Genomic DNA, 13,276 nt, shown 5'->3' on the forward strand with positions numbered 1-13,276 from the left:
GGAACCACAAAGGAAGAGGCAATAGTTGAGATGTTCTATTTTTCTTCCAAACAGAGACGGACTCTGCTGGAGAGAGCTGGTTTGTAGGGGGGAGGGGGATAAATGCAAACCATCTGAAGCTTTGAATCTGCTTATGAATAAAAAGGCGTCGGACTCTGCCTGGCCCATGTGGAGTGGGGCTCAGGGCTGCAGGGGCCCTTTGTAGACATGCAGCTCCCCCGGTCCGGCACAGCCTCCCTCCTTGCACCCTGGGCATGTGTTGGGCGGGGGGGTGCTTGTGAGGTGCTCCCCCTGCAGCCGCCACCTCACACAATCTGCCTGGCAAGGAAGGGCCCCTTGGCTCTGTGTTGGAATTCCTGAGGTGAGCCCCCCACTGGCTTGAGCTGCTTGGGGACCGGCCTGGGGTGCAGGGGGCTGGAGCCTGCCATTGTGGGTAAGAGCTTGCTCTATCAGCTGCTGCCCCCCGCAGTGACCTTGAATAAGCACTGAACTGGGCGCCTCTATGCGGATGCTGATGTAGTGTAGCGAAGAAATTAATGGAGTGGTAAACAGCCTAAATCCCATGTAACTCTGTCCCAAGCTACACATGCTGCCCCTCCCTGAGCAGATTGTGGGGAAGTATTTACATGTGATTATAACAGCTAATCTCAGAGTTTTAGTTCTCTCGGTTTGCATTAAATTGATTATCCATGGGGGGGGGGAAGGGGCTAGAACCACCCACCTTCAGGGTGAGCCCTACCATGGCCTCCAGCCCTGGATGCTGCTGCCGGGCCGGGGCTTGACTGCTGCCCCCTTCTCCCAGGGTTTGCAAAGGTGCTGCAGTGTAAGAGCTGGGGCAAGCGAGGGTACGTATCTTCCACCCCAGGCAAGGTGCTGGTTCAACATGAGCCCCCAGGGTTCCAAAGCCAGGGCGTTAGGGGGGACAGCAGGGGCCCTGTTTTCCTCCGGCTGCCGCAGGGGTGACTTGGATTCCTGCTGAGCAGCGTGTGGGCTTGCAGAAGCCCCAGTTGCTCCTCCCTAGCCTGGCCAAGCCTCGTGAGGCGCTGCGATGGGGCATGGAGAGCTGAGCCAGGCCGCATGTTTGGGTTTGAAGATTTGTGTGGCAGCTGTCCCCCTCAGCCCTGCTGGCCTGGGGATGACCGCATGGCTGTGCCATCACCTCCTCGTCTCTCACCAGTGCCACACCAGCTAGTGCTCTGCCCTGGGGCCTGGACTAGCCACTTCCTCACTGCCCACCTCAGCTGTGCTGTCTGCACAGTGGGCCTAAGGCCATGCTGGGCTTAGAGGGGCTGGGCTCGTTCTAGTGGGCCAGGCTGTGACGCTCTGGGATATTCGACAGGAGCACTGCTGGTGCACACAGCATAGACCCCAGGCGGCAAGAGCCCTTGGATGCACACACCCCTTTCTGCTCCAGCCGGGAGCACCCTCCTCCCACCCCTCCACTCCCATCTGGCTTTAGGTGGCAGAGAAAACTGCACTCTCCCGGCCAGGATCCTGCTCCTTGCATCAAGCCGAGGAGGAGGTGCACCTTCCTCCCCCCGCAAGGAGCCCACTCAGCTGCCCCTGCCCGTCCCCTGGGGCTGGGTAAGAAGTGTTTGCTGAGCAGAAGGCTTTGTTCCAGCATGTACCAGGCTGTGAGCGCTCACCCCCGTGCCCTCATGCCAGTCCAGCAGGGCCTGGCCTGACCTTCCAGGAGCAAGCGGCCTCCAGTGGGGGCCTTGGCCAGGCTTCCCCTCAGCGTGCTGGCCGGCAGAGTTTTCCCTTGGCCTTGGCGGGGGCAGGAGGGGCTGGTGCCTAAGGCCCTGGCGTACTGCCCGCACTGTCCCCTCCTGCCATGGATGGACCTGCCCTGTGCCTGGCTCCTGCAGATAGCACCTCCCAGGCTGCCCCCTCCCCTAGGCTGTGGACCCCCCCCACACACACACACACAGGGTGACCCCCCTCCCCTAGGCTGTGGACTTCCCCCCCCCCACACACACACAGGGTGACCCCCCTCCCCTAGGCTGCGGACCTCCCCCCCCAAACACAGGGTGACCCCCCCTCCCCTAGGCTGTGGACTTCCCCCCCACAGAAACACAGGCAGCTTGCAGCAGCCCTCGCTTCACGCCGCCCCCCACAGGCCGTGACCCACCCATCCCCTAGGCTGCAACCACCTCCACACACACAGGCCTCCCCCCTTTCAGGCCGTGCCCCACCCATCCCCTAGGCTGCAGGGCCGCCCCCCCCCCCCCAGGCAGCCCCACATCCCCTAGCCTGCAGGCCCCGCCCCACACACGGTCTGCTTGCTGCAGTCCCCACTTCAGGCCGCCCCCCATCCCCTAGCCTGCAGGCCCGTCCCCCTCCCGTCAGCCCCCCGCTCCACACACACACACACAGGCCGTGCCCCACCCATCCCCTAGGCTGCAGCCCCCAGGCCGCCCCCATCCTCTAGGCTGCAGCCCACAGGCCGCCCCCATGCCCTAAGCTGCCGCCTGCCCCGAGCTCCGCCAACAGCCCGGCCGGTCGCCGGGGGCTCTGAGAGCCGGGCGGGACCCGGCGGCTGGACCCGGGGCCGGCAGCGGGGCTCGGGGCTCGACCCCGCGGACGGGCCGCTCCGGGGCGCAGCGTCCTGGGCTGGACCGTGCGCTACGCGCCCCGCCTGCCGCAGCGCCCCGGCCCAGCGCGGAGCCGAGCTGCGGGAGCGACACCGGGACCCCGGCTCCCAGGTGGGCCAGGGCTGGGCGGAGGGCTCGGGGAGGATGGTCCCTAAGGGGTCCCCGCATCTCGGCTGTCCCAGAGCCAGCGCCCCGTGCCCGGCGCCGAGGGACCCGGGCCCAACATCCAGCTCGGAACCGGCATTTCGGCCGCCGCCCCAGGGAGAGACTCGCAGCTCCCCCAGAATCAGTGCTTGGCCCCCGGGGAGACCCCCCGCAGAGATCGGTGCTTGGCCCCCGGGGAGACCCCCCCCAGAGATCGGTGCTTGGCCCCTAGAGAGACCCCCCCAGAATCAGTGCTTGGCCCCCGGGGAGACCCCCCCCCAGAGATCGGTGCTTGGCCCCTAGAGAGACCCCCCCAGAATCAGTGCTTGGCCCCCGGGGAGACCCCCCCCAGAGATCGGTGCTTGGCCCCTAGAGAGACCCCCCCAGAATCAGTGCTTGGCCCCCGGGGAGACCCCCCCCCAGAGATCGGTGCTTGGCCCCTAGAGAGACCCCCCCAGGATCAGTGCTTGGCCCCCGGGGAGACCCCCCGCAGAGATCGGTGCTTGGCCCCCGGGGAGACCCCCCCCCCAGGATCAGTGCTTGGCCCCCAGGGAGACCCCCCCCGCAGAGATCGGTGCTTGGCCCCCAGGGAGACCCTGCCAGAGATCGGTGCTTGGCCCCCGGGGAGACCCTGCCAGAGATCGGTGCTTGGCCCCCAGGGAGACCTCCCCCCAGACTGGTTCTGGGCCCATTGGAGACACCCCCCACCCCAGCATTAGTGTTCAGCCTGTGGCCCAAGCCATGCTGAGAAACTGGAGGGAGTTGAGGGAAGAGCAAAAGGGCCAGGGTCCCCCACGTGGCTGGGCGAAGCCTGGGCTCCAGGGGGATCGGGGTGCATGCTAAGCGAGCTGGAGCGGAGTTGTGGGCAGAATCGGGGACTGTTGCTCGGAGCCGTGGGCTGACAGGCCCCCTTCACGGGAGCGGCCGGCCTGTGCAGGCCCCGGGACCTTGTCACTGCTGAGTGTGGGCTGTGTGCTGGGAGCAGTACAGGGGGAGCCAGGTTTCTCTTTGTGTTTGGCCCATGGTACTCTGGCCATAGGACAGGGTGGGTGAGAGGCCTCTTGTGGCTTGGGGCCAGGATGGAGTAGTTGGGGGGGGCTTTGCCTGGCACTAGGAGGGGCAAAGGGGGTGCTATGCTGGCCGTGCTGTGTGCACAGGATCTGGGGCGGTGGGGAGGTGACCCCTGTGCTAGGCGGGGTCTGAGCCCCTGGGCCCCTCCACCAGCTCAGGGGAAAAGGGGGGGCTGTGATGCGGGCTGGCCTTACCCTAGGAGAGCTGTGGGGGTCAGCGCCTGGAGACACCACCGCTCTTGCTGCTCATTAGCCTGGGTGACCTTCCCGTTCCCCATCCCTGGCCAGAGCTAAGCGGGTTTGTTACATGTTTAATATCCTGAGAGTGTGATTAGTCGGTGTTTAATTACGGATCCAACCTGGGAGATAATCTGTGTCTGAGCAGGGAGACGCGCCGGGCGGGTTCCCATCTGGGGATTCCTGACTCCCAGGCCCCTGCCCTAAAACAGCTGCTCACAGCTGCCTGAACCAAGCTGCCCCTGGCTGCTCCCCAAATGCTCAGCTCCAGCCCCCCTTGCCTGAGCTCCTTTGTCCTGTTTCTTCTGGGTCAGTCCCCAGTGGAAGCTGGAAAGTCTCTGCCTCCTCCCTCAGCACATCCTGCCAGAAATGGCCCAGGCTGCAGGGGCTGCAGTCAGGGCAGGGGTTTGCCTCTCCCTTGTGCTAACAGGAATGGGGGTTGGGCTTAGCTTCCCCCTTGCACAATGATTGAGCAACTAATTCGTTAACCATTTATCAGCCCCAGCCAGAGTGTTTCCAGCCCTCACTCTGACCACAGGCTCCTGAGAGAGATGCCGGCTGCCTCTCGTGGACTGTGGGCGATTTCAGCCAGCAGTGGCCCCACGGCACCCCTGGGTGTGTGTAGGCCAGCCGGCTTGCTCTGGGGCTCCAAGCAGGCCCTTCTGGCCTCGACCCACAGCTGGCAAAGGTGCTGTGTCCCCCGCCTGGTCCTGAGTGGGGCTGGTCTGCACACACAGCAGCAGCGGTTTAAGTGAAGGTGTAACTTGAAATGGATCTTGTGGTCCTGGTGCAGGCCTGTGTCGGGAAGGGGAACCAGGTGGCTTCATTTGTTTCGATTCCAACGTCCGGGTGGACAAGGTCGCGCACAAGAAGCTACTAGAGAGGCTAGTTGTCATCACGGATGAGAGGCAAACGGCCTAGGAGGCAGCAAAGAGCAGGGAGAAATGGTCACTTAGTTCTCACCATGTCACAAGGTCAAAGCAGGCTGCAAGGTGCCAGGCTGGGGCCTGTGTTGTTTAATCAAGTTATTACTGATCGGAGCAGGAGGTGGGCAGGGTGGGGGCAAACGTGGCAGCTGGCAGGAAGTTAACTAGTCCGGATTGGAAAGAGCAAACGCAGCCAGAAGAGTGGACAACACAGTTCGTCTCACTTCACTTCCCGCTCTTGGGTGATGGTCAGTGGCACAGAGGAAGGTCTAACACCATCCAATGGGGCATGCTGAAGTTAGACAAATTAGGAAATAAGGCGTTGTTTTTCACAGGTGAGGTAGTTTCCCATTGGAACGACTTCCCGGGGCCCAGGGTGGGTTCCCATCACTGACTCCTTTAAATCCAGACGGGATGTTTCTCCAAGAGCTCTGCTCTAGGAATGGTTTGGGGGCAGGTCTCTGGCCCGGTCAGACTGGATGATTGCAGTGGTCCCTTCTGGCCTCGGAATCCAGGAACATGGTGGCAAATGGAACTCAGTGTTGATAAACATGAAGTAATGCACATTGGAGGGGACAATTTGACACCTCCCGAGGGTCTAGATTAACTGCCAGGGACGGGAGCTGGGTGCCAGTGGAGACCTCTGCTGTGGGCAAAAGAGCTGAGCTGTTCGGCTGCACAAGGGCCGGGGTGGAGAATAACACGGGGAACGTTCTAGCGCCTTTGCGTCAATCGATGGTGCGGATCCTGTGGGCAGCGCTGGGCCCCCGTCGCACGCAGCTGAGGGGTCAGGGACGGGTGAAGAGAACAAGCAAGGCTGGAAAAACTGAGCCACAGCACAGGCACCAGGGAGCGGCCAGTGAAACTGAAAGATGGGAAATTCAAAACTAATAAAGGAAATTCTTGTTCACGCATTGTGTAATTAGCCTGTGGAACTCACTGCCACAGGATGTCACTGAGCCAAGAACTTGGCTAGATTCCAAGGAGGATGGAGATCCCGAATCTCCAGAGATGTCACAGTTAATGCTGACAAAATGTTTGGAAGAGTTCCAGGGTCTGAACTGGTCTTTGACTATTGGAGATCAGGGTGAAACCTTTGTGGGGGGCCGATTCTCCCCGTTGATTGACTGTGGGATCCTTGTACCTCCCTCTGACATGTCTGGGGCTGGCTGTTGGAGACTGGAGCAATGGGCCTTGGGGCTGAGCCTGTCTGGCCGTTCCTGTGTCCCTCCTGGTGCCCTTGCGATGTTAACCTGGCAGGTGCCGGTTCAGTGTAAGAGGTGGGGCTCGTCTCTGGGAGTCGTGGCTTCACCCAAACTGGCCTGGCCCCGCTGGGGATAGAATCTGGGTGATGGCTCTCTCCCCTAGACTGACCTCGGGCTGGCATGGCAGATGCTCCCGGAGGACACTGCCTGGGGGGCTGCTGAGCAGGGAGTGTCTGGGCCCCCAGACCCCTTCCAGCCCCAGGGCCCTGTGCAAGGGGTCACTTTAAACCCAGTGCTCCCCCCCCCACCCCCCACAGCTGTCAGCTGGCCTGTCTGTGTGGAGCCCTGGGAGAGGGTTCCTGTCTGCATGTCTGCTCTGGGGAGATAGGACTGTGTGTGATCCCAGCCAAGCCAGCCCTCCTCTCCAGCACTCTCGCCAGAGAGACCCCCACAGCCAGGGGGTCCTGGCAGCTCCTTCTGGCCTGGGGAGCAGCTTCCAGCAGGTACCAACACGCTCAACTAGTGACCTCGAACTGCCGTGGGCCTGCTGGGCACTCCAGCCTTGCTGCCTTGGGGGTGACCCTGCCTGCCCGGGGGGCTCTGGGGCTGTCAGGGGGGTGACCCTGCCTGCCCGGGGGGCTCTGGAGCTGTCGGGGGAGTGACCCTGCCTGCCCGGGGGGCTCTGGGGCTGCCTGGGGGGGGTGACCCTGCCTACGCATGGGGCTGCCTGGAGGGGAGGGGGGTGACCCTCCCTGCCCGAGGGGCTCTGGGGCTGTTGGGGGGGGTGACCCTGTCTGCCCAGGGGGCTCGGAGGCTGTTGGGGGGGTGACCCTGCCTGCCCGGGGGGCTCTGGGGCTGTTGGGAGGGGGGGTGACCCTGCCTGCCCGGGGGGCTCTGGGGCTGTTGGGGATGGGGTGACCCTGCCTGCCCGGGGGGCTCTGGGGCTGTTGGGGATGGGGTGACCCTGCCTGTCTGGGGGGCTCTGGGGCTGCCTGGGGGGTGACCCTGCCTGCCCGGGGGGCTGTGAGGTTGCCTGGGGGGGCGACCCTGCCTACACATGGGGCTGGGGGGGCTGCCTGGAGGGGAGGGGGGTGACCCTGCCTGCCTGGGGGGCTGTGGGGCTGCCTTGGGGGGGACCCTGCCCACCCGTGGGGCTCAGTCCTGTGCTACCTGCATGTTCGCTTTGGTCCTGCTGGGTGCTGCGCAGGGGGCCGGTGTGGTGCTGCTTAGCCCCCAGCTGTTAGCTCTGGCCCCCGGAGCTGCATCTACACAGGGCTACAACCCTGCTGCTGGCCTGGGCTCCGGCTGCGGACCTGAAAATCGCTGTGCAGACGCTCAGGCGCCCTGCGAGGTGGGAGGTTCCCAGAGCTTGGCTCCAGCCTGAGCCCAAATGTCTGCATGGCGATTTTTTCGCCCCGGAGCCCGAGTCAGGTGGCCTGGGCCAGCCCCAGCCATGCTGCGGGGCTTTTATCCCTGCGCGGACGGACCTGGGTCTGCTTGTTCCATTGTTTGTGGCTGGCTGTTTCCTAAGCCTGTACTGAGGGCTGGTGACCAGGCACTTCCTCAGCCCGGAGCAGCGTGCCAGAGAGCCCGGCTCGATGGGGAGGGGATCTCTGCACTGGGAGATGGGGCAGGAAGGGGTCAGTCAATAGAAGGGAGTTCTCCTCGGCATGATTGTGACGTTGTCCTGGGGGACTCACCGCCACAGGATGTTAGGGAGGCAGGGCTCCATGGGGCTGCTCCAGCTGCAGTGACGCTGGGTCTCGGGATGTTCTGGGGGACAGGAGTTTTCCAGCATTTTGTGCCTTGTTCTGGTGGGAAAGGGCCAGAACAGGGGAATCCAGCTGCTGCCAGGAGCAGCTGGAGGGGGCCCCACTGGGGAAGGGACTGTGGTTGGCCCCCAGTGGCATGAACGGGAGTCCCCGTCCCAGGGAGGTCTGAACAGCCCTTGTCCCCACAGCTCAGCCCCACGAGGCCTTCATGGATCTTGGGAACTAGCTAGCCCTGGTCCGGCAGGGGGAGGTGAGTGTGGGCATCTCCTGAGCTAAGCCCAGGCCCCGGGGCCCAGCGGTGGGAGGGCGCTGGGTGCACCAGGCCATGACTTGCTCTGATCTGACCCGCAGGGCGAGAAGTACGTGGTGCTGAAGCGAGGCTACCAGGAAGCGGCGCCTGGCCTGCTGGCCAGCATGGCCCTATGGGAGGGCCGGCGGGCAGGGCCAGCTGAAGGGCCTGCAATGCCCCACATCCTGGTCACTGACGTCAGTGCTTTGGTGAGACGCAGGGAACCCTCGCCCCCTGGCCCAGGGCACTGCCATGGGCTTCCCCCTCCCTTGGCTCCCTGGCCCCTGCCCACCACAGCAGCCCCCCACATCCCCTGTCCCGCGGGGGTGTGTGTGGCCCTGGGAGCTTGGGGAGGGCACGCAGGGCGCTGCCGGCGGCAGAGGTGGGGACGGCGCTCGGGCTGGGCACACGTGCTGTGCGGCTCCCCGAGGCCCCATGGTGAAGGGGGGCTGAGCGGTTTAGCCCCTGCTGTGGTACCATCCCTGGGGCCAGGCTGGGTTTGGGGCTCTCCCCTCAGGCAGCTGCTGACTGGCTGCAGAGCACCTGGCCCATCCTGATGCACGAGGCCCTGAGCTCGGGTGCTGGGAGCCGGGGGCTCCCCTGTTCCAGGCTGGGCCCCTGTGTTTCCTCGGGGAAGGGGAAGGGGGAGATTTCTGGGCCGGGGGGAGGGGAAGGGGGTCCCAGGGGGAGGGGAAGAGGGAGAGCTCCGGGCCGGGGGGAGGGGAAGGGGGAGAGCTCTGGGCCGGGGCCCCAGCGTGGAGCCCCAGGGGCTCTGTTTCACTCAGCCCCCAGCCCCTGTGCTCCCAGCTAATGGTGGGGACAGTCCCGCAGGCAGGTCATCCTGAATTCCTCCCTTGGCAGTCTCCTGGGGGGCAGAGCCCTGCAGCCTGCGGCAGCCTCGAGGGGGCCCCTGCAACAGCCCCCAACCCACAGCCTGAGCCAGAGCCCCCAAGAGCGGCAGAGGAGGATGCAGAGAGCGTCTCCAAGGTGAGGGGTGCCCGGCAAAGTAGCCAGTGGCGGCGGGAGGGGCGGAAGGAGCCGGGTCTGGGGCTCTCACACGCAGGCAGGGCCCCCCAGGGACGCACTGGGTAGCAGGTCTCTGACCGCCAGGGGAGGGGTGTGCTGTGGGAGACACCCCCGGTGAATGGGCAGAGAATGGCGAGTGTTGGGGGAGGACCGTGGTCTTGGGGGCGTGGGCAGCAGGAGGCACAGCGGGGTTAGAGCCCCAGGTGTTTGGGGCCGCTGCAGACGGCGATCCCGAGCAGGAGTCTGGGGTCGCTGGCAGCTGCCGACACCCGATTTGTCCTGCTAGTGGGAAAGGGGAGTCTCGGGAGCCAGACTCCCGAAGGACACGTGCTGGGTGCTCCACCAGGAGGCGGCGCTGAGGCCTCCCGGCGCTGCAGACGGGGTGTGGCTGGGGGCGATCTGGGCTGTGCTGCTGAGGGGCTGAATGGGGGCACTGGGGAAATGCAGGGGCTGGGCCGGGCCCCTGGCTGGGATTGTGTGTGCCCTGCAGGCCCCAGCACCCCCATGGGCCAGCCGGGACCCGGCACCCCTGAACATGGCAGTATTCCTGGCCCCGCTCCACGGAGCAGACAGACGTGGTGCTGGCTCCGGCTCCGTCACCAGGGGCCTGACCCCAGGCCTGGCTCTGCTGGCCAAGCAGCCCGGCGGCTCTTGGGTCGCTGTCACACGGAGCCCAGGTCAGTCCTGGGCTGCGGAGAGCCTGGCACCCGGCTGCAGGGCTGGCAGGCAGGACAGGGAGGTTCCCTGGAAGGTGGGGGAGGAGGTGGGGCTGGGGGACTCCCCCCCAGCTGTGGTGTCCCTTGGTGCCATCCGAATGGGCAGTGGGCACTGGCTGCAGCTGTGTCACTCCCCCTGCCCCCATGTGTGGGGAGAGCGCCCCCTCCTGGCAGCCCCGTGCACCTCCAGCCCTCTCCCTCTGCTCTCCCAGCAGCCTGCGTCGGAGCAGGACGCCTCTGAAGATGGAGGGAGCAACCTGGGCTCCAGCCCTGTGGCGGTGAGTAGTAGGGAGGACGGGGTGTTGGATGCCCAGGACCAGTGCTATGCCCCCAGCCGTGGAACAGTCTCTAGGACAGGCCCCGTCAGTGTGCCAGGCCCCCCAGCTCCCTGGGGTCTCCCTCTTCCTGCACAGGGCAGGCCGTGCAGCTCCTTAGACAGGATCTGCAGGGCTCCAGCCCTCCTGCTTGGCACCGTCAGCTCCGCTCAGCCAGTCCCACTGAGCCAGCCCCTGGCAGAGACTCGTGCGCCCCGCCGGGGTGACCGCACCTCGCCCAGCCTTTCAGTGACACTCGCACGGCGCTGGCTCAACAGGAGGGTTTGTTCGTCCCCTGGACACGGCCCAGGGAGGCCGCAGGGTGGCCCAGAGCGAGAGAGCTGGAAGCACAGACTGTTCTGGTGAGCCCCAAGCCCAGCCACGCTGCAGGGACCTCCGTGTTCAGGCTCCGGATCTGTCGGAGCGGCTGGGTCCCTTCCCAGGCGAGAGCCCCGACTCCTTCCGGCAGCCGACGCTGAGCCCCTCCTCACCTCATCCCCGGCCCGTGTTCTCGAGCTGGGGTCTGCCCAGCTTCCCTGCTGAGAGGTAGGAACCCATCTCCCTCTGGGCCGAGGGCCACTGTGAGCCCCCCCGCCCTGTGGGGTCCCGGTGCTGCTGAGAGGTGGGAACTAGGGCTGTCAATTAATCGCAGTTAACTCATGTGATTAACTCAAAAAAATTAATCGCGATTTATTGCACTGTTAAACAATAGAATACCAATTCAAATGTATTAAATATTTTGGATGTTTTTCTACATTTTCAAATATATCGATTTCAATTACAACACGGAATACAAAGGGTACAGTGCTCACTTGATATTATTTTTGTTACAAATATTTGCACTGTAAAATGATAAAAGAAATAGTATTTTTCAATTCACCACATACAAGTACTGTAATGCAATCTTTGTCGTGAAAGTGCAATTTACAAATGTAGATTTTTTTTGAGTTACATAACTGCACTCAAAAACAAAACAGTGTAAAACTTTAGAGCCTGCAAGTCCACTCAGTCCTACTTCTTGTTCCACCAATCGCTAAGACAAACACATTTGTTTACATTTACAGGAGATAATGCTGCCTGCTTCTTATGTAGAATGTCACCAGAAAGTGAGAACAGGCATTCGCATGGCACTGTTGTAGCTGGCACTGAAAGGTATTTACGTGCCAGATATGCTAAACATTCGTATGCCCCTTCATGCTTCGCCACCATTCCAGAGGACATGCTTCCATGCTGATGATGTTTGTTAAAAAAGCAGTGTGTTAATTAAATTCGTGACTGAACTCCTTGGGGGAGAACTGTAGGTCCCCTGCTCTGTTTTGCCCGCATTCTGCCAGATAGTTCATGCAATAGCTGTCTCGGATGCTGACCCAGCACATACTGTTCGTTTTAAGAACACTTTCACAGCAGATTTGACAAAACCCGAAGAAGGTACCCATGTGAGATTTCTAAAGATAGCTACAGCACTCGATCCAAGGTTTAAGAATCTGAAGTGCCTTCCAAAATCTGACGGGGACGAGGTGTGGAGCATGCTTTCAGAAGTCTTAAGAGAGCAACACTCCAATGCGGAAACTACCGAACCCATACCACCAAAAAAGAAAATCCACCTTCTGCTGGTGGCATCTGACTCAGGTAATGAAAATGAACACGCGTCAGTCCGGACCGCTTTGGGTTGTTATCGAGCAGAGCCTGTCATCAGCATGGACGCATGTCCCCTGGAATGGTGGCTGAAGCATGAAGGGACATATGAATCTTTAACGCATCTGGTATGTAAATATCTTACAACACTGGCTACAAAAGGGCCATGCGAACGCCTGTTCTCACTTTCAGGTGACATTGTAAACAAGAAGTGGGCAGCATTATCTCCTGCAAATGGAAACAAACTTGTTTGTCCACTGAAGGCACCCGATGAAGTGAGCTGTAGCTCACAAAAGCTTATGCTCAAATAAATTTGTTAGTCTCTAAGGTGCCTTTCCTTTTTGCGGATACAAACTAACACAGCTGCTACTCTGAAACTTGTTTGAGTAATTGGCTGAAGTAGGACCGAGTGGACTTGTAGGCTCTAAAGTTTTACACTGTTTTATTTTTGAATGCAGTTATTTTTTGTACGTAATTCTACATTTATAAGTTCAACTTTCATGATAAAGAGATTGCACTGCAGTACTTGTGTTAGGTGAATTGTAAAATACTATTTCTTTTGTTTTTTACAGTGCAAATATTTGAAATAAAAATAATAATATCAAGTGAGCCCTGTGCCCTTTCTATTCTGTGTTGTAATTGAAATCGATATATTTGAAAATGTAGAAAACATCCAAAAATGTTTAAATAAATGGTATTCTAGTATTCTTTAAGAGCGTGATTAATCACAATTAATTTTTTAAATGGCTTGACAGCCCGAGTGAGAACCCATCTCCCTCTGGGCCGAGAGCCATTGTGAGGCCCCCCTCCGGCCCTGTCGGGCCCCGGTGCTGCTGTCTGTCGCTCACTGTGTCTCTCCCCCGCAGCTGGACCTGGTGGAGAAGGAGTGGCTGCAGGGGGCGGCCAGTGGGCACCTGCTCACCCTGAGTCACCTGCTCAAACAGGAGCCATCCCTGGCCACCAGGAAGGTAAGTCTGGCCCTCATGCCCGGCCTGATGTGCTCAGCTGGCTGGGGAAAGTGGGAGGGGCTCTGGGCCCAACCCGCTGCTCTTGGGCAGGGAGGGGGCTGCTCTGTGTCCCAGAGGGGGGGGCTGCCCCAGCCCTAACCTGAGCTCAACCATTTTCTCTCTCTTTCTCTGGTTTCGCGGGACATGCTGCAGGACTTCACCTCGGTGAGTACAGGGCCATGCCAGGCCCATGCTCCCTCCAGCCCTGACCGGGTGGCTCAGACTGGAGCTGGGGGTGGGTTGCGCAATGGTCCAATTCCTCTGCACTGCCTTGCGAATCCCAGAGGGGCCTGGGGCAAAGTCAAGCACTTGGGACCCCAAACTCCTGTGAAATCCCAGCC

Source organism: Natator depressus, chromosome 13, assembly GCF_965152275.1.
Source record: "Natator depressus isolate rNatDep1 chromosome 13, rNatDep2.hap1, whole genome shotgun sequence".
NCBI lineage: Eukaryota > Metazoa > Chordata > Testudines > Cheloniidae > Natator > Natator depressus.